A 20001-nucleotide genomic window follows, 5' to 3' on the forward strand; every position below is an offset into this window, starting at 1 on the left:
CGGGCACTGCAGGCAGGACGCTCCGTACCTACCCCTTCCACACACACCTGCTCCCCGTCGGCCACAGTCCTCTGGACCCCTCGGCATTGGCATTCCTCCACAAAGCAAAAATCAAGACCCCAACTCCCTCAGAATGTCTGCGCGGCTGCCCCTCCTTCTTTTTTATACATGTTATTTTAGAAGACTTGTAGTTGACGGGAAAGTCGTGAAGACAGTCCAGAGAGCCCCCATACCCCAGCTCCCCTTCTCTCCTGCTGCTGTCTTCCACGTGGGGGACACCGGCCACAGTTACTTACCAGTGCTGCCAAGGCCACTAGCTGGAGCCCACTTGCATTTCATTGGTTTTCCCAACCTGCTGGAGTTTTGAACCATGAGACCATATTACCTGTTAATTAAGTTATTCAATTTCTTTTTTAAGCGTGTCTTGGTCCCAGTCTGGCCCATGAGTGGAGCTGGACCCGAGACGCCCTGGTGGGAACCACCGAGACCAGGTCGGGCTGGACAGAGTCAGGGGCTGTCCAGTGTGGGGGACACACGGATCCTCCGGCTCAGGATGGCGGATGACTGACAGTGTTGCCTCCTGACCTCCGGGGCCGATCCTGCCACAGCTTGTAGGCTGCTTTCCAGGAGAAATGCTATCTCGAGTGTGAAATCAGCCATTCCCAGGGCATGAAGTCACCGCTGGGGCTGGCAAGGAGGGGGCCCCAGGCTCACCCCGAGCCCTGACCTGGAATGATCATTTCCCAGGGCAAGTGCGGCCGCCCCGCAGGTGCCAGGCACCCCGGGCAAGAACGAAGCCAAGGGCTCTCCCTCACCCACGCGCCCTCACCAAGCCTTGAACCGCCACGGAAGACACAGTGCAGGCTACAGACCCGCACCCTCCTGGCTGGGCAGGAGGGTGCACCTTGACCTCTGCCTTGGCCTGTAGCCAAGCACCTGCAGGCCCACGTCTGCCAGCAGGCGCACCTTTGTCTGACTCTCTGGAAGGGGCTGGAGTGCCGGTGACAGCCCCCCAGCAGCCTGTCCCCATCTCTGGCCCCACCCTGAAAGCAGGGGTCCGGCCCCCACTTTTGGTTTGAGGGATGAAGCTGGTAGGAGAATTTCCTCCACAGGAATCCTGAGGTCTTCCCAGCACCCCAGCTGGGGGCTCCAAGCTTCCCCCTTGGACACCCTCTCTGTGCTTGCCTCAGGACCCTCTGATCCCAAGTCCCTGGCCATCCAGCTGGTGGAGCTCAGGGAGAGAGGGACTCCCAGGAAGGAAGGGGTGGGTCCTAGGGGTCCCTCCCCCATGGCTGCCCACACCCCTGACGGTGGGGCCGTGCAGCAGGGGCCCTGGAGGGCCTGGTCCTCAGGGCCATGAGGTTGTCTGAGCCCGATGGCCCCCTCCCGCCTGCCACCGGCCCTCTGAAAGGCCTTTTCATCCCTGTGTGGACAACACCACTGGCCGCATCAAAGAACTTCTTTGGAAAGTCATATTTTTCCCCAAACCAGAAAAGTTCAGGCTCAGAGCACAAACATTCAGCTCATTATTTAGAAATAACAAGTCCTCTGGGTCCTGGTATCAGATCAAAGCTCAGAAATTAAATTCTCCAAAAGAGGGGGCAGCCTGGGATCAGCAGATTTGTGTTTGCTTATTTTTTTTTTTTTTTCATTCAGCAGCCAAAAAAAGGGAATCGAAATCTGCCTAGCGGTCTGGAAGTCTGGCCGGGGTTTGCGAGCCGGGGAGACCGCGCTCCAGAGGCTCCTGGGCGTGGAAGCTGAAAATATTTGGTTGACATGACAATGGAGACAGCTTGGCCGTGTCCCAAGAGCAGGTCTGCGGGAGGGCGACGGTCCCACTTCCCCACCTTCATTCGCACACACATGCAGACACACGCGCACACACACACACGCGTGTCCCCAAGAGACATGCTTGTGTGTGCATACCATAGAGCGAACCCCAGCGAGAGGCATCGGAGACACAGCTCTGCTCCCTGCCCTGGGGAGACCGGGCCTGACACCCTCCTCAGTCTCTCCAGGTGCCTGCCCCCCCTTCACCAGGGCACTTCCTCTGCCTGATACACTGGTCCAGTCCTCTTCTCCACTCCCCCCTACATGTGATACCCTCGGGGCCCACCCACATAGCACAGGAAGGTCTGTCTAAGATCAAAGACCCATTGTCATATACAGCCCCAGTTTCCAATCACTAGGTTGAGGACATCTTGGGTTTTGGAGGAGAAGCGCGTTTGCCAGCCTACCACCTATGTAAGTAAGCCGAATTGTGTGCGTACATATAATCACATGACATGCTCACGTGCTCACACACAGAAACAGACACACTCCCGTCACCTTGTTCCCTGAAGGCAGAGCCTGAGACAAGGATTCTTGTGTGGCTGGGTTGTTTGGGAGGAGTTCTCCGGCAGCAGGAGTGGGAAGGTATAGCTAAGAGCAGGAGCCACTATCAGAGGACACTTCCGCAGCCCCAGGCCCACCTGCTTCGGGACCCTCTGAGGGACCCCATGCCTGGAGTGTTGATCTATCTAACCCCCCGGTCCCTTTGCTTGTCAGCTGAGGGTCACTCCTAACATGTTACCGTGCTAGCACATCTGAGGTCCGCAGGCAGAGCCTTGGTGCGAGTACACAGTGAGAAGCCTCTGGGGCCAGACTGAAATGTAGTGCTCTTTTCCTCAAAAAAAAAAGACAAAAACAGTATCATAGATGAGTTCGTCTTCTAGGCAATGTCATTTCAGATAATGTGCATTAATGGCATGAGAATCAGTGCAAACTAAGTCCCTGGGTGCCCAAGCAGATGCCTAGGGGCTGGCCTGGACGGCTGGCAACCCTGAGCAGCCTGGAGCCAGCCGGAGCCCATCCTCCCTGGACCCCCTCGGAGCAGAGCCGGGGATCCAAGCATAGCGCCCTCCCGCAGGGGTGCCCAGCGTGCTAATCTGCATGGCGGTCATGGGACCAACCCCCTTCAAAAGTGCGGGTCCGGGCACCAACATCAGTAACGTCAGCCCTTGTACAGCGCTGCTCCAAGAAAACTTGGAGACCCTTTCACAGGTGAGCAAACTGAGCCCCAGCCAGGAGGACCAAGTCTCCCTGAGCCACGTTGCTGGGGGTGGAGGATATGAGTGTGTCTCACTCGCTGCACACCTTCCCATCCCAGCTCTTGGGAGTGCCGGACTCGGGATGGACGCACCCAGGGTCCCGCTGCCAGGATGGCGAGGGAGACATCGCAGAGGACCTACAGGCTGTCCGGAGCGGCATTCCCCTGGGGTCCTCTGGGCTCTCTTGGCTGGGGCTGGGTTCTGTGCTCCTTGTCGCCTGCATGTGGCCCAGGGCAGGCCCCCCCAGACACAGTTCCCCCTACGGCAGAAGAGGCAGGGAGGGCTGGATGACTGAGAGCCGCGTCTGGGACGGCGAGGGCAAAGTGCTCTGTAATGACGGTTATCACTGCTGCCACCAGAAGCTCTATGCCCCGGGCACCTGTCCTGTCATCTCAGTGACCTCATGTGCTGTGGTTGGCCTCTGCTGTCCTGGAGGTCTGTAGGAGAACCCCCTGCTCAAGGACATTCCCAGACAGAAGCCCCTCAGCCGCTTGGCTTTTGCACCCTGCTTTCCTGAGGACAAAGGTTGTCGTGCGTTGTTACCTGTTGGTCCCCACAAACACTTAGGTGCTCAGAGAGTGTGGCTTGGCCGCCCAGAGGGCCAACAGGGGCTTCCTCCTCCTGGCACCATACCCAGCCCTGCGAGGGCCCCCCATGCCCGGGGTGCAAGCCAATGGCAGAGATTATGGTGTTGCCGATGCCCGCCCCGGGGAGCCAAGAGAACGGCAGCCACTCCCACCCACGGAGCCCCACCAGGCACGTCCTCGGGCCCAGGGTCCTCGTGCAGCCCCCAGGCTCCGGAAACACTGGGGTCTGCGCTCACTCACTCTGGGACTTCTTGGACCATCACATGTTTTTTATCTAGAAACCCGTTGCTGCCCGACCGAAGCGGTGTCCGGCAGGGGCGGGCACCATAAACCATGGCCTACGTGCCCGAGGTCACTGTGCACCCTGTCCCCTGCCTGCCCCTCTTTGACCAGCGGGGACAGCAGGCCTGGCAGGGGTGCGAGCCGGTCCCTGGCCAGCTGAGCCCACGGGGAACCGGGCTGTGGCCTGAATGCTCTCCTTGTCTCCGGGACCTCGTCAATAACTGCCCAGTGTCCTATTGACTCAAGATAAGTTCCGGGAGGCCCAGAGCGGCTGTCTGGCCCCGTGTCCACCAGCCAAGGCCGGGTCGGGCCAGCTGGGCTTGGCAGGTCCTGCAACCAGGACCCAGCTTGGCACACACCCTGCCCAGCCACAGGCTGCACCCTTATCCGAGGGGCCCTCCCCCGGAGCCCTGCGGCAAGCACACCTATCAGCTCGACTTGGCAGTGCCAGTGTGTAAAGTCCGTCCTGTGTTCTCACAGCGCCGTCCAGAAACAGGTGCTGGGGGTGACATCATCGCTCCTAGCAGGGATCACTCAGGCCTCCCGACTTCTATCAATATTTACGTTTCCAGCTCCGTGGAGGATCTAATCAGACTTCCGATGACACCTGCCTTGTGCCCACTGTGCTCCCGGTTGGGGGCTGGGAGGGGTTAAAAGTTTGTCCTGGTCGGGCCCGGTCAGCTGACAGGCAGGGCCTCTGGAGTGCCAGGCGAGGGCACAGAGCGGGGTTAGGGGATGAGGCACAGGAGCGGAAATGGATAGGGGTGACTCCAGGTCCCCGACCACGGTGGGAAGAGCGGGCATGTCCCCTCCCTCCAGGTGCTCAGATTGTAGCTGATCTCCCCGAATCCCACCATTCGTGCCCAGTGAGCAGGCCCCACACTCCGAGGCTCATCTGAGAAAGAAAGGGTTGGAGAAGCTCTTTCCAGAAAACTCTTTTTGGAACAAAGGCCACTTTGCAGTCTGGCCCCCAGGGGGCCAGTACAGGACTGGTCAGGCCCACAGCCTGGAGCTCTGCTGAGGAGGGACCTGGGACCATCAGGGCCGGGGCTGTGCTGTGGAGGTGCAACAGGCATTCGTCCTGACCACCCGTGTGTCGCCACTTCTGACCCCCAGGGCTGCCGGCTAACCTGCTCGGCTGGGGACGCCTGCACCCCAAAAACAGGGCGGCAAAACTCCGTGGGGTGGACGTCTGCGTAACGGCCCTGGCAGGCCCTCTGCTCCTCTGGAGCTTTGGTTCTGGGGAGAAGCCAGTCCTCCCTGGGTGCTGTGACCCCCATGCCTGCTCCAGAGGGCCCCCCCAAACCTCAGAGAGACTACCCAGCAGCATTTGGGGTTTTATTGACACGCCTGAGCGGGAGATAAACCCCACCTAATGTCAGAACAAATACAAGGCTGAAACCCGAGAGGCCTGGGAGAGATAAGACAGGCATCCGCCCGGGGCTGTGAGGTGAGCAGGGTAGGGGAGGGAGAGAGGCTGTGCCCCCACCCCCACAACCACAAGAAGCGGGGAGCCATTCCTGGTGGGCCCAGGGACCCACAGACTCCATCCCTGCCCTCCTGGGACACCAGTCCGGCGAGGGACATACTTACCAGGTGACCACAGAGTTGGGGGACAGTGACAGAGGGCCCTGGGCCCTCACCGGTTGGTGGCAGAGCTCTGGGTCTCTCACAGGCACGGGAGAAATGGAGACAGGTTTCATCTTCAGGAAACTGAACGGAGGTTGGAACGCGCCCCACGCCCCACACCCCTGTGCCTCTCATCATTATCTCAGGCTTGGTGTGGAGACGGGACAAAGACGCTGCTGCCTCCATGCCCACTGCTGGGGTGAAGCTGGCAGAGCTGGGCCCTCCAAAGGACTATTCCAGAATTCCAGGAGGTGACCCCTGGCAGAGAGCCCTGCCCGAGCCTGAGGTTCCACTGCAGGTGCAAGTCAGAGCTGGACGGAGCCCGCCAGCCACCGTGGACAGTCCTGCCGTCCAGTGGCCCCGTCTCCAGGCTGGGCCCAAAGAAGCCAGGAGGTCAGAGAGGGATGGGCTTGGGTCCCTCCTCCCCGAGAGCAGGCCGAAGAGCCCTAGGCTGCCCAGGAGGTGGGAGAGGCCCCAGTGGAAGGGCAGGGGTGGGGGGCAGCACTGACAGGTGACCTCTGCAGGAACTTCTCCGAAACTTGAGGGCAGGTGGCCTCCTCTGACAGGCTGGAAAGTCTGCAACCCAGAGGCCCTGAGGGGAGGCATGGAGAACCCAGGGCCAGCTGATGGGAGGCCTGGGCCAGAATGGCCCCCCATGGGCTCCATCATTTCCCTAATTTATGTCCATTCAATTACATTATTATAATATAATACGATGATTATAGTTTATGCCAACAAAGTGGTCATTTTAGATGAAATGGACAAATTCCTAGGGGAAAACAGCTGAGCAGGCTGTCAGGAGAAAGCTCAGGGAACGTGGATAAGGATTTGGACTCCCACTCAGTCCCAAACAAGGACTGGAGCCAGAGAGCAGGTCCGTCTGACCCCAGAGGCCTGGCTTTTTCCCTGAACGAGAGACACATTGGTTTGATGGAAGAAGAGCTTGGCCAGCCCTAGACAGGGTGTGTGTGTGTGTGTGTGTGTGTGTGTGTGTGTGTGTACGTGCGCATGCATGCGCACACACGTTTGTACATGTAAGCATGTGTGTACACATGTGTGAGAGCATTATGTGCACGTGTGTGCATGTGTGTACACACAGAGTGAAGACATGCAGGCCCCAGTAACATCTGAATAGAAACAAGGGTACCATAATCTCACCTTCATTGATTAATGCCCAACGAAAAAGTATTTTCCAGAGCAAACTATTAACCCAATACAATGAATCCCATCCCTGCTGTGTGGGGCAAGGGAGTACCTTTTAGACCCTCGGGCTGCAGACTTGTCCCTGAGCTGGTCTGGCCAGACCTCGGTCGACCTGGGTCTGGTGACGTCCCTGAGATGGTGGGGAGCTGGCAGCCCAGTGGGATAGAGGGGCTTGGAGCGCAGCCCCAGGACAGAAGAATCCTGGGGTCTGGGGCACTCCCATTTGAAGCCACACAGGAGGCTCTGAAAGCAGAAAGAGTCAAGGCCAGGGTCTCCAGGACTGGAGGAACGTAGTGAGAGAATTAGCTCCGGAGGGTCATTCCTCTGCTCTGTGCTCTCTGTCTGACCTTTGCCCCCTGCCCTCTGTTCTCTGTTTCCTGCTCTCTGTTCTCTGTGCTGCTGCTGGTCATGGGCCCTGTTTCCAAGGAATCTGGGCGACTCTGAATTGCACAAAGGCAAACAGGGACGGAGGAAGGAGCCAGGGGCATCTGGCTGGCAGTCCAGATGCTCATGATTCAGGACCGCAGGCACCGCGCCCACAGGGAAAGCCCTCAGCACAAGCACCAGACACTGACGAGCTCCCGGACATTCCTTCCAGGCTGACGCAAGTTGCCAGGGAACAGATGCCAGGAGGGAGGGTAAGGCACATTCAGTCGCCACAGGATGAACCTCTCTGACGTGCCCGAGGCTGGCATGGTGCCCCAGGCTCACTAGACCCCTGTGGGCCCAGAGAAGGGTGACCGGGGGCCGCCTAGGCTCTGGGGATGGAGGCCTGAGGGTGGGTCCTTGGCCCTTCACTCGAGCAGGATGACCTTGGACGAGTCCCACATCACCTTCCCTGGATGGTGGAGGATACATGGTACCCTTGACCCAAGTAGGTGCTTCATAAATGGAGGTCTTAGTTAGGGCTTCTGTCTTTGGGAAGCATGACCACATACTGCCCCCGTGCCTCTGGGCGTGCAGTTAAGTCTGGCCAAGAAAAGTCTTGAGCCCCCCCACGTGTCTCTAGAGAGGAGCAAGTTCTGTGAGACACTCCGGAAAGGGAGGCATCGCCCCATCTGGTACAGCCACTGCCTGCTCCCCCTCAGGGTTGTCCTGACTCCTTGGGCACCAGCTCTTCTGATTCCTTCTTTGAAGCTCTGCCCTGGGCCCAAGGCACAGCCATGTGGGTCTCAGAGCCTTCGTTGTTCCTGCAGTTCCTTCTGTAGTTCAGGTCCTCTCCATGCTGGTGGTCAGGTCTAGACCAGGATCACCACCATCAACACCATCACCACCATCGTCATCACCATCATCACCATCACCATCACCATCATCACAATCATCATCACAATCACCATTGTCATCATCACCATCACCACCATCGTCATCACCATCACCACCATCACCATCATCATCACCATCACCATCGTCATCATCACCATCACCACCATTGTCATCACCATCATCACCATCACCATCATCATCACCATCGTCATCATCACCATCACCACCATCGTCATCACCATCACCACCATCACCATCATCATCACCATCGCCATTGTCATCATCACCACCATCGTCATCACCATCACCACCATCACAATCATCATCACCATCACCATCGTCATCATCACCATCACCACCATTGTCATCACCATCATCACCATCACCATCATCATCACCATTGTCATCATCACCACCATCGTCATCACCATCACCACCATCACCATCATCATCACCATCGCCATTGTCATCATCACCACAACATCATCACCAACATCACTACTTCTCTCTTTTTACATTTTCCCAAGACACTGATGCATAAATTCCTCATCCTTTTTTAGCTTAGGAGCTCCTCTGTGTCAACTGCAAATATAACTGGCTGGGGCTCAGGGAAGCTGCTATCCTCTCAGTCACTTTGGCTTAGACAGACCTCAGACCCCCGGCTATACCCACAGGTGAAATACCCAAGGAGTCTCACACCCTAAATCTTATTTATTTATTTATTTATTTATTTATTTGAAAGACAGAGATCACAAGTAGGCAGAGAGGCAGGCAGAGAGAGTGGGGGAAGCAGGCTCCCTGCCGAGCGGAGAACCCAATGTAGGGCTCGATCCCAGGACCCCGGGATCATGACCTGAGCCGAAGGGAGAGAATTTAACCCACTGAGCCACCCAGGCCCCCCCCTAAATCTCATTTAAACCTCACTATAGCTTTGGTAGGTGGGCATCCCATTTTACGTGTCTAACTGGCTGGTGGAGGACATTCTCCCAAATCCGATTCCATCTTTTTCCAAACCCTGATGCCCCTGGCTTGGCTGTAAGTTCAAGTCAGATGCTACTTACACCCCTGCTTGGACCCCACCATCACTCCCTCTCCCTTCCCTGGGAGGTCTCTGTCCAGCCCATCATTTGACCACCATCTCCGGCCCATCCACCCCTGCCCCAAGGATGTCCCCTGCTTGGAGACAGGCCCACAGGGCAGCACTCCCTGCTGGAATGGGCCAACAGCCCAGCCCTGCTCCAGGCAAAGCCATTCTGGGGACACAGCCCCTCCCGCACTTTGGGGAGGTGGGGGGAAATGTTGCTTGATTTCCATCCAGGCCGCTTTACCTGCTTCTGGGAATGAAAATGTCTTATGAACAAAGGCCTTCCTGTGGGATCGGGAGCAGTGAACAAAAGAAAACTTCGCAAAGACGGCTTTGGCATGAGGCACGGGTAACTCCCTTTCTCCCTCTCCATAAAAACCTTCTGCAAAAGTCTCTGCCAATTTTTGTGATAGCCAGAGCCCAGGGGGGCCCCAGGGATCCCAGCCACCTGGCACCCAGCCCTGTATGAGGCTGCTGCCACTGTGAACACGGGGAGGGGACAGCACATGACCCCCACGGCCGGTCTGTTGGTCTCTGCAGGAGCAGCCCCTCCCAGAGAATCCAACACCCCGGCCACGTGCTGGAGCCACGTGGGAAGGGGACCCTCCAGCTCCTGTCAAGCCTTGAGCCAGATGGCCCAGCTCTCAAAGTCCTGGTCCATGGAGGCCATGAGTGAGGAACGTGGTCCCTGTCCTTGAAGGCCACCAAGTTTTGGGACAACTTGTTACACGGCAACATGTCATCGAGACACTCTCCAGCATTTCTGGAGCTTGGATCGTGGCCCTCTTTGGGGGCGGTGCAGGGGGTGTGGGGGGCCTCGAGGACCAAGCAGAATTCCCGGCCCGAGGGGCCCTTCCTGTTGCTCAGGCTGTGTACCCAACAACAGAGACCCTCGAGTGCTAGCAGCCGGACCTCCTCCCAAAATGAGGGACAGCTGGGGGTTTCTGTTGAGGCCTCTCGTCCTGGCTTGAAGACAGCCCCCTCCCTGCCATGGGCTCATGGCCTTTCCCAGGTGCGTGTGTGTGGGGACAGAGCTCCCACCTCTTCTCATGAGGACATGCTCCCATCACATCAGGGACCCACACATATGACCCCGCTTAACTGTAATTACCCCCTAAATGCCCCATCTCCAAACCTGGGCACACTGGGGGTAGGGCTACAGCCTAGGAACTGGGGGGACATAATTCTATCCGTAGCAGGCCCCGAGCGGAGACAGGGGCCCCTTCCTTTTGAGCCCTGCCCTTTGGGAGCCCTCTCCCTGCCCAGAAGCAGGTCAGGTCCAGCCCAGCTCTGAGCTCTGTGTGCTTCAAGGTTTCTGCTCCCAAAGGGGCCTTCCTGGGGCACCCCTCATGGTAAACCTGCATTTGGAAAGGCCTTCTGAAGGGGGACCTTGGGCGCTGGCCTCCACCCATCCCAAGGAACCCCGTCGACAGGGCCCCATGTCGCCTGCCTTCCATCATAGGCTCGGTATCCCGTGGGGAGAGAGGTGGTAACTAGCAGACACTCCTGTTAGAGGTGCCCGGCCCTGCGAGGGGACTCGGGACAGAGGCTGGCCTTCTCCCTGTATAGATGGGGAAACTGAAGCCCAGAGGACTGTGGGATCTGCCCCAAGATGCCCAGCGGCCCTGCCCCAGACCAGCGCTCCTCCAAAAGGCTGTTTGCTTCAAGACTCCTAGAAGCTATTTTTGCTCCTTACGTTAAAACACTTTGCTTTCACGGATGAGACATGCCTGCTGGTCCCCGTCAGCCAGCCATGAACGGGGTCCCCGCTCTGGGACCCTGAAGAGAGTGTGCTCAGCAGGTACAGAACAGCCAGGGGAGCCCCAGACTCCCAGGCAGCCAGTCTGCGCCAGGGCTCAGCCCATTGCCCAGGTGGTTGTTTTTTCTGGCACACTTGGGACCTCCTCCCTGGAGGCCCTGGGAAGGTGTGGGCACACCGGTGGCCAGGCCACTTCCTGGAGGGGCCTTGGCTGGACACCCCCAGCTCCTCTGCTCCTATTGACTCAGACCCTGACCACTTGCAAACGGGATCTGAGGTGGACGGCTTGCCTGTGTGTGCAGGAGCCAAAGTCAATGGAAAATCCTCTCAGGGGAGGAAGGGAGGATGCGGGACGTTTGACCCGTGGAGAGAGGGCCCGGGCCGAGAGCTCTGGGCCAAGCGCTGGCGGCGGAAGCAGGTGCGCCCGCCCAAGCAGGGCCCCAGCGGGGGACAAGGAGGTGGCAGCCTGACCCCAGCCCAGAGAAAATGCCATTCTGTCCCATCTTGAAGTGCCGTTCCCTCCCCTCTGGCTCCCGTCCTGGGTCATGTGAGGGTCACAGCATTGCTCTCCTACGTACTATGATCACAAACCATCCTCATGGACAAGGTCACACCTCCCACGGCGTGGGACCGGCCGCTCCCCTCCACCGAGAGAGCCCTTCCTGCCGGTGTTGCTGGCCATGCTGGGTAAACTCACACACGTCCTTCCCACCGCTGGGAGTGCACATCTGTGCTGTGTCCAGTTTTTCACTCCGTAAATAACACCGCCTTGAACATTCCCATAAAAGCCCCTGCATTCACGGCATAAGACTTTCCCCGAGACAGGCAGCTGGGCGGGGTATGGGCTCGGCGCTCCAAGTGCTGGTGCCAAGAGCCCCAGCCTGGTGGCAGGAGGGTCCCGGGGCCTCGCCAGCCCTTGGTATGGTCAGACTTTTCAGACTTTTGCCAACCTTCTGGGTGAGTAACGGTCTCTCATTGTGACTCGAACTTGCTTTTCCTGATTACTAATGAGGCTTGATCCTATCTGGGTTTCCGCTTGGGTGAAGTCACTGGCCCATTTTTATTTTTACTCTTAGGTGTTTTGTCCCATTGATGCCTTTTAAAGTTTGTTTTTTATATTCTAGACCTTCCTTTTTTGGTCGTACGTATGGCAGATCTCCTCCTACCTCGTGGTCTGTCTCCTCTCTCCTTTTATGGTGCCTTTTTATGAAATGGAATTTCTTAATTTTAATTAGGCTGTATCTGTCTTTGCCTCTATGACTATTATTTTGTAAATTGTTTAAGAAGTTCATACACAGTGCAAAGTTACGAAGACGGCTCCCATATTCTAATGTAAAACCGCTCTAGTTTGGTTTTACGTAGAGCATTTAATTGACCGGGGTGTGTGTGTGTGTGTGTGTGTGTGTGTATCACACACGTGTGATACACAGTTCCCACCTCTTGTGTGTGGGTACCTAGGTGTCCCAGAACCATTCATTGAAACACCCATCCCTCCGCACGATGCCTCCTGCTTCGTGTTCAGAACTCCGTCTGCCCGGACACCTGGCCCTTTGTCCCGACCGCCTTCTCCATCTCTGCCCACAGCTGTCGCTCTAACCGGGGTTCCGGCGGATGTGGTAGCTACGCCCGCACTCTTCTGATTGCTGTTAGCAAGATGTGCTTTCCCCATCATTTACCTTCCATCTCCACGTGTCTCCATGTTTCAAGTGGGTTCCGTGCACACAGGTGGTCTTGTGTTTTGGCCGTGAATATTCTGCAAACAACAGCTTTGAATTTCCTTTTAGGTCAACGTTGATCTGGACACACACACATGAAAACACAGGCTCCCCACTCACTCCCGGGTGGCTGGACCCACCTTTCCCGCAGCTTGCTGCCCCTGTGGCCGAGTGGAAGGAGGGTCCTCGGCCGTGGGCCCCGGCTGCACAGTGGGCCCCGGCTGCACAGTGAGCCCAGGCTGCCTAATCTGGCTGCCAGGTTTCAGGAACAACTGAGATCGGGCTCAGAAAGCCTGACTTTCCAAATGCTGCCCAGAGCCCCCTTGACGTTTCTAACAGCACTGGGCCCCTCCCCAACCTGCCACAGTAGGACGGACGGGAGTCTTACTCTAAGCATCAGAATCACCTGTGGGCTCATTAAAGCCCAGACATCTGCATTTCCCAGGGTTCCCAGCCACACTGCTGCTGTCGGCCCTGGGAACCAGGCTGAGGTCCCAAGACGAGACCCACCAGTGACTCACCAGCAACCTTCCAGGGCTTCACGGAAGGGAGACAGGGTTTAGCTGGATAGGGGAAGCCTTGGAAACTTGCTCAGGCCCGGGAGGCAGGAAAGGTCGACAGGGACAGCGTGTGCAGGGTAAGGCCAGAAGCTTCAGGTGCTAGTGCAGTGGCCTAGAGGGAAGTGGGTCCCCGGAACGGCGTGGGCACGTGACTGCCATGTGGGGGCAGGCGCTGGGAGTCTCGCTCGCTGTCACCATCCCCACATCCTCCGCAGGACGCAGGGAGGCCCCGGGGCCTCCTGTCGCTCAGACAGAGGGAGGGAGGAGGGCTGAAGACCCCATCCCGTCCCCAGCTCCACCAGCTCCCGCCCACGTGGAAGGCGCTAACCACCAGGCACTCAGCCTCACTGGCCAGCTTTGGCTCCAGATGACGTCCCTGAGGAGCTGAGGGTCTACTGACGGTAAAATCAGCCCCGCTGTGCCAGGCCCCTCAGCCAGGGAACCAGCAGACATAAGAACTCCTTGGCAGAATGGTTATCAGTCACTTTGTGGGCCTTGGGGAAGAAAAGGGCTTTGCAGAACATCTCATTGACGAGGCAGGAGAACGGAGTGACAGAAAGGGTCTGCCCATGGCATGGAGTAAGGGCCACAAGTCCCTGTTTGCTGTGGAAGGAAGGTCATGGGGGCATGCTGACCCCATGCAGCGAGGCTGCCTATCCCGTGGCCCCGGGGCTCAGAGTGGGATCCCTCCAGCCTGGCGCAAAGCCCAGCAAGCCAGCATGAGAACGGGGACCTGTAGACCCCCTAGGCTGGCTGAATCAGAACCCATGGCAGCTAGGAACTTGCTCCTAGGGTCCCGCAGGATGTTCTGTGGGCACCTAGTTTGAGAATGGGTCCTGCAGGGGTCCCCTTTCTCTGTGTGCCTACCAGCCCTTTGTCCGGTCTGCCAGCTGGCCTCTGGGGACCGGCAGTGTACCTCTGGCAGCTGGCACACTGGACATCACCAAAAGGTTGGAAGGAAAGACATATTCCTAGGTCAGCCTCGGGCATCCGGTGACCCACACGGTTGTCACAACCAGCAGCATCTCCTTGGTGTCCCTTGGAGTCTAAAGCCTTGGGCTCAGTACAGAAACCCTCCCCAGACTGCATCTCGGCCTGGGACCAACTGGTCCTGAACCCCACATGGTAGCTAAGGGATTGGTCATGTTTTCTTGAGCTGAGATGCCATTTCTGAACCCACAGGCACTGCTCCCCCTACGAAAACCCTAACCTGGACCCATACTCCCCAGGGAGGACCCCAGCTGAGACTCCCTACAGTCCCCCTCCCACACCTTTTGGTGACAACCGGCTCTCCTGCCGATACTCATGTCCGCTGGTCAGAACCGTGTGTCTGCCCCAGACCCTCCGAGCCTGAAGGGAGGACTCGCGTGGGAAAGGGAACGGGGAGCAGGCGGCTGCAGGGGGAGGGAGGACAGCAGGACATTCCTGGACAAGAGGAGACACGGGCTGCAGCCCCGAGGGAGCTGTGCTTGCCGAGTCCCGGATGCGGCTTGGGGCACAGGCCTGGTCTTGTCGGATGGGCAGCCCCTCCTGGTGCTGACAGCCCGGCCCCTGGGGCGGCCTCTCCGGGCTGCAGGTGGCCTATCAGAGGCGGGAGATCGCCCCGGGGCCAGGAGATTGATCGCATTCCTGGGCCCCAGCCCGCGCCGCCCGTGTGCCCATCCCCAGAGCAGAAACTCTGCGCCCCAGTCGGCAGCGGCCTGGGCCCCGCAGGCCAGTGACGAGGTGAGCCCAGCACCCGGCCTCGCTTGGGCGGGAGGCAGATAAGACACCTACACAAACAAGGACACAAAGGCGGCTCTCACGGCCGCACCAGCTGCATGCCCAGCCCTCGGCGGGCACTTTATGGCATATTATCTCCACTGGGCCCCACAACAGCGCTGCCAGGTGGGAATTTTGCTCCCATTAAACAGATAAGGAAACAGGGTTCCGAGAGGCGAGGGGGTGGCCAAGGTCACCCAGGTTATAAAGCGGCTGGGTCTGCATGCAGCCCAGGCCCACCTGGACGCCAAGCCCACCCCCCCTTAATGGAACGTCCTAAATAGACTCTTTGTTTTCAAGAAGACATTTGGAAAAGCAGCATCGGTTGCAGGGGAGGGAGCAGGACCCAAGCAGTGGTGTCTCCCCTCCTCACACATCCACACTCTCGCACACACGGACACGTGCTCACACTCATGCACACACAGGCACGTGTTCATAGTCACACACACAGGCATGCATTTGCACTCACACACACACAAGCACACGCTCACACTCACACACACACACAGTCGGTGACGTGGGGCTGGCTGGGGCTGCCCCTGGAGAAGGTGACAGGGGTTGGGGGTTGCATGAAGGACCCACAGGGAGCCGGGGGTGGGGGGCAGCGGGTGTCTGGAGCCATGGGGGCGACGAGGGTCACAAGAGAGCAGCCGGGGTGAGCCCGTGTGGGGGTCCCCACTCTGTATCCGTGACTTCCCCCAGCCCTGCGGGATTCGGGAGCCCCCAGGTCTGGGATGCCAGGCATAGTTGACAGCAAGGAAGCCTCAGGACAGAAGGGGAATTCTGAGGTTGGGTGGGTGAGGAGCACTGGCAGGAGGCGGGGGAGGGGGCTTCCGGAAAAGCGGCCACCTGGGAGGACCTGGCCTCGGGGTTTCCTGGCGAAATGTCCAGGCTGATCACCCCACCGAGGCACGCCTGGGAGGCACGCCCGGCACTCCACGGGCTGGAGCAGGACACACAGACTGAAGCAGACATGGAAAGGAGCTGCCTGCAGGATGGGGCGGGGGGGGGGCAAGCGTGAAGCCAGCCAGCAAGCAGCGCAGAGGCCCCCAAACCTCGGCCATGACACAGCCCTGGGCTCTGGGAAGGGAACCCAGGAAACAAAGACTGGCTCTTGCGGATAAAAAAAGCTCACAGGGGGCGCCTGGGTAGTTCAGTGGGTTAAAGCCTCTGCCTTTGGCTCAGGTCCTGATCCCAGGATCCTGGGATCGAGCCCCGCATCAGGCTTTCTGCTCAGCAGGGAGCCTGCTTCCTCCTCTCTCCCTCTCTCTCTCTGCCTGCTTCTCTGCCTACTTGAGATCTCTGTCTGTCAAATAAATAAATAGAATCTTAAAAAAAAAAAAAATTCAACAGTAAAACAGATCTGGATGACAAAGTAGAAGATATCCTCTAGAAATAGAGCCAAAGGGCAAAGCGATACAAAATTAGAGGAAAAAAAGAGGTTTTTAAACTCTGGGTGATGAGGTTGGAGGCCCAGAGTCCAGAAAGAGCTTCGGCAAAGGGGAAAGAGGACGCAGCGGGAAGGGAATCAGTCCACAAATGAGTCAGGAGAGCTCCCAGACCTTCGGGACACTACTGGGGACAAGAGGATGCCCTGAGGCCACAGCCACAGCCAGGGCTCACCGTTCCCAGGACAGGCCTATCCCGGGAGGGCTGAGGATGTGGTTTCCAGCTTCCCATATGGAAAGCTACAGGACAGATAAGGCACACAGAATCTTGAAGGAAGCCATGTCCACCTGGAATTCAGCCTCCAGCCACGCTACCATGGACTTGCGATGCCTACGGGAGACCCATGTCCGGGAGGCGACCTTCCAGTTGCGCTGTGTGCCAACATTCTCACGCACTCAGCAACACGCGGGCTTTTCTCAAATGAACTGATACCATGGTTCTGCAACTTCTTGTACATTCAAGAAAGTGTCATTGACCACGTGGTTTGTCCATCTGTCGGTTGTGTTCATTCTTTTTGTCAGCTGCGTAGTATTCCTTCCTGGGGACTCCTGAGACTTGTTTAGCCACCCCCTGTTGAAGGGCTTTTAATCCGTGTCGGTATTTGTCCCTTTGGCCAGTACTTTTAAGGGCTTGTCCAGGAATGCTTCGACATCTGGGCGAGATGGGTGTCCACATGCTCAGGGATGGCGTGAGGATGGACGGACACAGCCCCCCAGCCCCAGGATGCTGGGACAGGTCCACTTCTCTGCACCGTCGCTGAGCGCCAGGAGCAGGGTGGATTTGGGGAGATGGCGGACGACACACCCCACATGCTTTCTGGAAGACTGAGCCAAGCCTCAGAGGCTCGGAGGTCCCCAGGTCAGTGAGGGAGCAGCCCACCCAAGGGACCCTGGTGGACCAGGCAGCTGAGCCACACCATCTCTCGGGCTGGGCCCAGGAGCAAGTGGCTCTGCCAGCAGCCAGCCCTGAGCTATCACAAGTAATACAAGGGACAGCAAGTGCCCAACAGCGGCAGCTCGCCAAGCACCCTTCCGGCCCCACTGAAGAAAGCGCACAGAGCATCGAGCGGCTCGCCCAGACCTCACCGGTGGCAGACGCTGGGTCTGGGCTTGAACCCCGGTGAAGCCCGTCTGCAAGGCCCACCACCACATTCTCACACCTAGAAAGAGGGCAGTGGTCCCGAGAAAGAAGGAACAGCAGCCTCACTGCCCTTCCTCCGAGGCTCAGGAGGTTTCCCCCTGAGCTCAGGGGCAGGCAGCCAACTCTCGCGACCACAGGGAGGGAGGAGGGAAGGATGTCCCTGCTTGCAGGTCGGGGAAGGACTGGCAGAGAACCCTAAGCTTGGGGCTCATTTTAGCTCTGTCACTCAAATGCTGTGACCTTAAAGCAAGTCCCAGTCCCTCCCTGAGACTGCTTTCCTCTCTGGTTCCCCAAGAGGGACGTCTCAGGAGCAAGTCAGCTCTGGGAGGCAGGGTGCTTCTAAAATTGTGATGGGCACCTGGGTTTGGGGGCAACTGTCACCCAGTGTACATGTGTGTCCGCATGCCCATGTGATGGGCGTGTCATTCTGCTCACCCCCAGGGACACAAATAACAAATAACGAAATAACACAAATAACAAATAACAAATCTTCAGACAGATACAGATACACTTGGCTAGAAAGCAGAGCTGAGTGGCCCATGAAGGGCCCAGGCCGTGTGCTGCCCCAGCACGGAGCGGATAGTCTCCGCATTGAGAAGACAGATGTTTTCTCCTCTGAATATGTCTAGAAACATCACAAGCCCAGCATTTTGCCTGTGAGAGCCCTGGCTCAGAGAAAGGTTATGACATCCAGAGAAACGGGTGCAGGGTGGCGCTCTCCGTATCAAACCCTAGTCCGACTTCTGTTAAAGAATGGCCCTGTCAGGGCACCTGGGTGGCTCAGTGGGTTAAAGCCTCTGCCTTAGGCTCTGGTCATGATCCCAGGGTCCTGGGATCGAGCCCCGCAGCGGGCTCTCTGCTCAGCAGGGAGACTGCTTCACTTCCCCTCTCTCTCTGCCTGTCTCTCTGCCTACTTGTGATCTCTGTCTGTCAAATAAATAAATAAAATCTTTTAGAAAAAGAAAAAGAATGGCCCTGTCATGAAGACATTCTGCTCAGGCCCCATGAGCCCAGCATGGGGTTCCTGCCACTGCGGCTCCCACACCAGCCGGTGTCCCTCGGCAAGGCCTGCCCCCCCCCCGCCACCGTTGGCACGTGAGTGGCCTCCTCTTTCAAAGCCAGCCGGGGCTTCCAGTGTGGGATGGCTGTCCCCCGACTCTCCGAGGTCCCCGGAGGGGGCAGGGGCGGGTAGATGCTCCTGGGAGCCCAGGTCAGGGTGTAGCCAATGTTCCAGTCCAGCCTAGCAGGACCCGTCTGGTGGGTCTCCCCACCTTGAGAAGCAAACCCAGGAAACCCCAGCTGTGAGGGAAGCCTGAAGTCCAGGGGCCGTAGTGAGTCTGACGGGCATCTCGGGCTGAGGGCTGGTGGATGCCACCCCCTGGGGATGCAGCACAGCCCTGCACCCTCTGGGGGAGTGGGGAAGAGAGCCCGCGGCACCCCACTTCCAGTCCTGCTCCCGTCCCTCAGCCCCAGAGAGCCCACCAGCGCCGTTCCTACAGGCCTCCTCAGCTGCACGGGCCGCCCGGCCTGCCGGCTTTGTAATGGTTAACCGGAGTAATAAAAACGGGCGATGATGGGGTTTTTGATTCCTTATCAGAATCTCCACGGGCTGCGAAGGCTGAGAACCACCTTCACATGCAGCCAAGCAACTCCAAGGGGAAAAAGCATCCCCAAACCTAACGCCTTCCACCAGTGCACACTTCGCAGTAAAAATAGAAGAGGAAATCCCTAGTCTGCGGCTCCGAGTGGGACAAGCGGTCCGGCGGCAGGACAGCAGCAGGACAGCAGCAGGACAGCAGCAGGGAGGGCTCTGTCCTTCCATCGCAGGCTCCCGCCTCTCCCAGGGCAAGTCAATACCATGTCATTGGGAGGCCTTCTGTACTCTGCCACCAGCCCGCCAGGCTTTACCGTGGGGACCAGAAACCCGCGCCTTAAATCTGCATTCGGCACCACGAACGCTCCGGCAGGCGGCCTGTCCAGGCAGCAGACCCCTGGGGTCCACGTCCCCACAACACAGCGTCCCCAGACCACCCTGCAGCTCCGTGTGCGAGCACACCCGGACACAGGGCCCAGAGAGGCCGCAACCCACACCAACGTGTGGCGGGCAGCCTGGACTCCTCCAGAAGCCGAAGGGCTCGTTCCCGGGGCTTCAGGTCTGGGGCCGCTCCGCAAGCCCCGCTCGCTGATCATGGCTGGTGTGCTTCTCACCTTCCATGCCTGAGATAGCGTGCCGGCGTGTTACCAAGTACAGCCAAATGTGCATATACTTCACCAAAAAATAAAATAAAAAATTCCAGAACAATCGTTCCATCTGGTGCTTTTTGACGTTTGAAGGCCCTGGGCTCTGTGATGGGCTGAGGCCTGAGGCAGGAACGGTGGCATGAGTGAGGCAGCGAACGTGTGAATGGGCAGATTCTCCCAGGGGCACGCGGTGTGGGGTTTAGGGGCCTCAGGGCGCCCCCTTTCTCTCTTAGGGCCTG

Source organism: Mustela nivalis, assembly GCF_964662115.1.
Source record: "Mustela nivalis genome assembly, chromosome: 19".
NCBI classification, from domain to species: Eukaryota; Metazoa; Chordata; class Mammalia; order Carnivora; family Mustelidae; genus Mustela; species Mustela nivalis.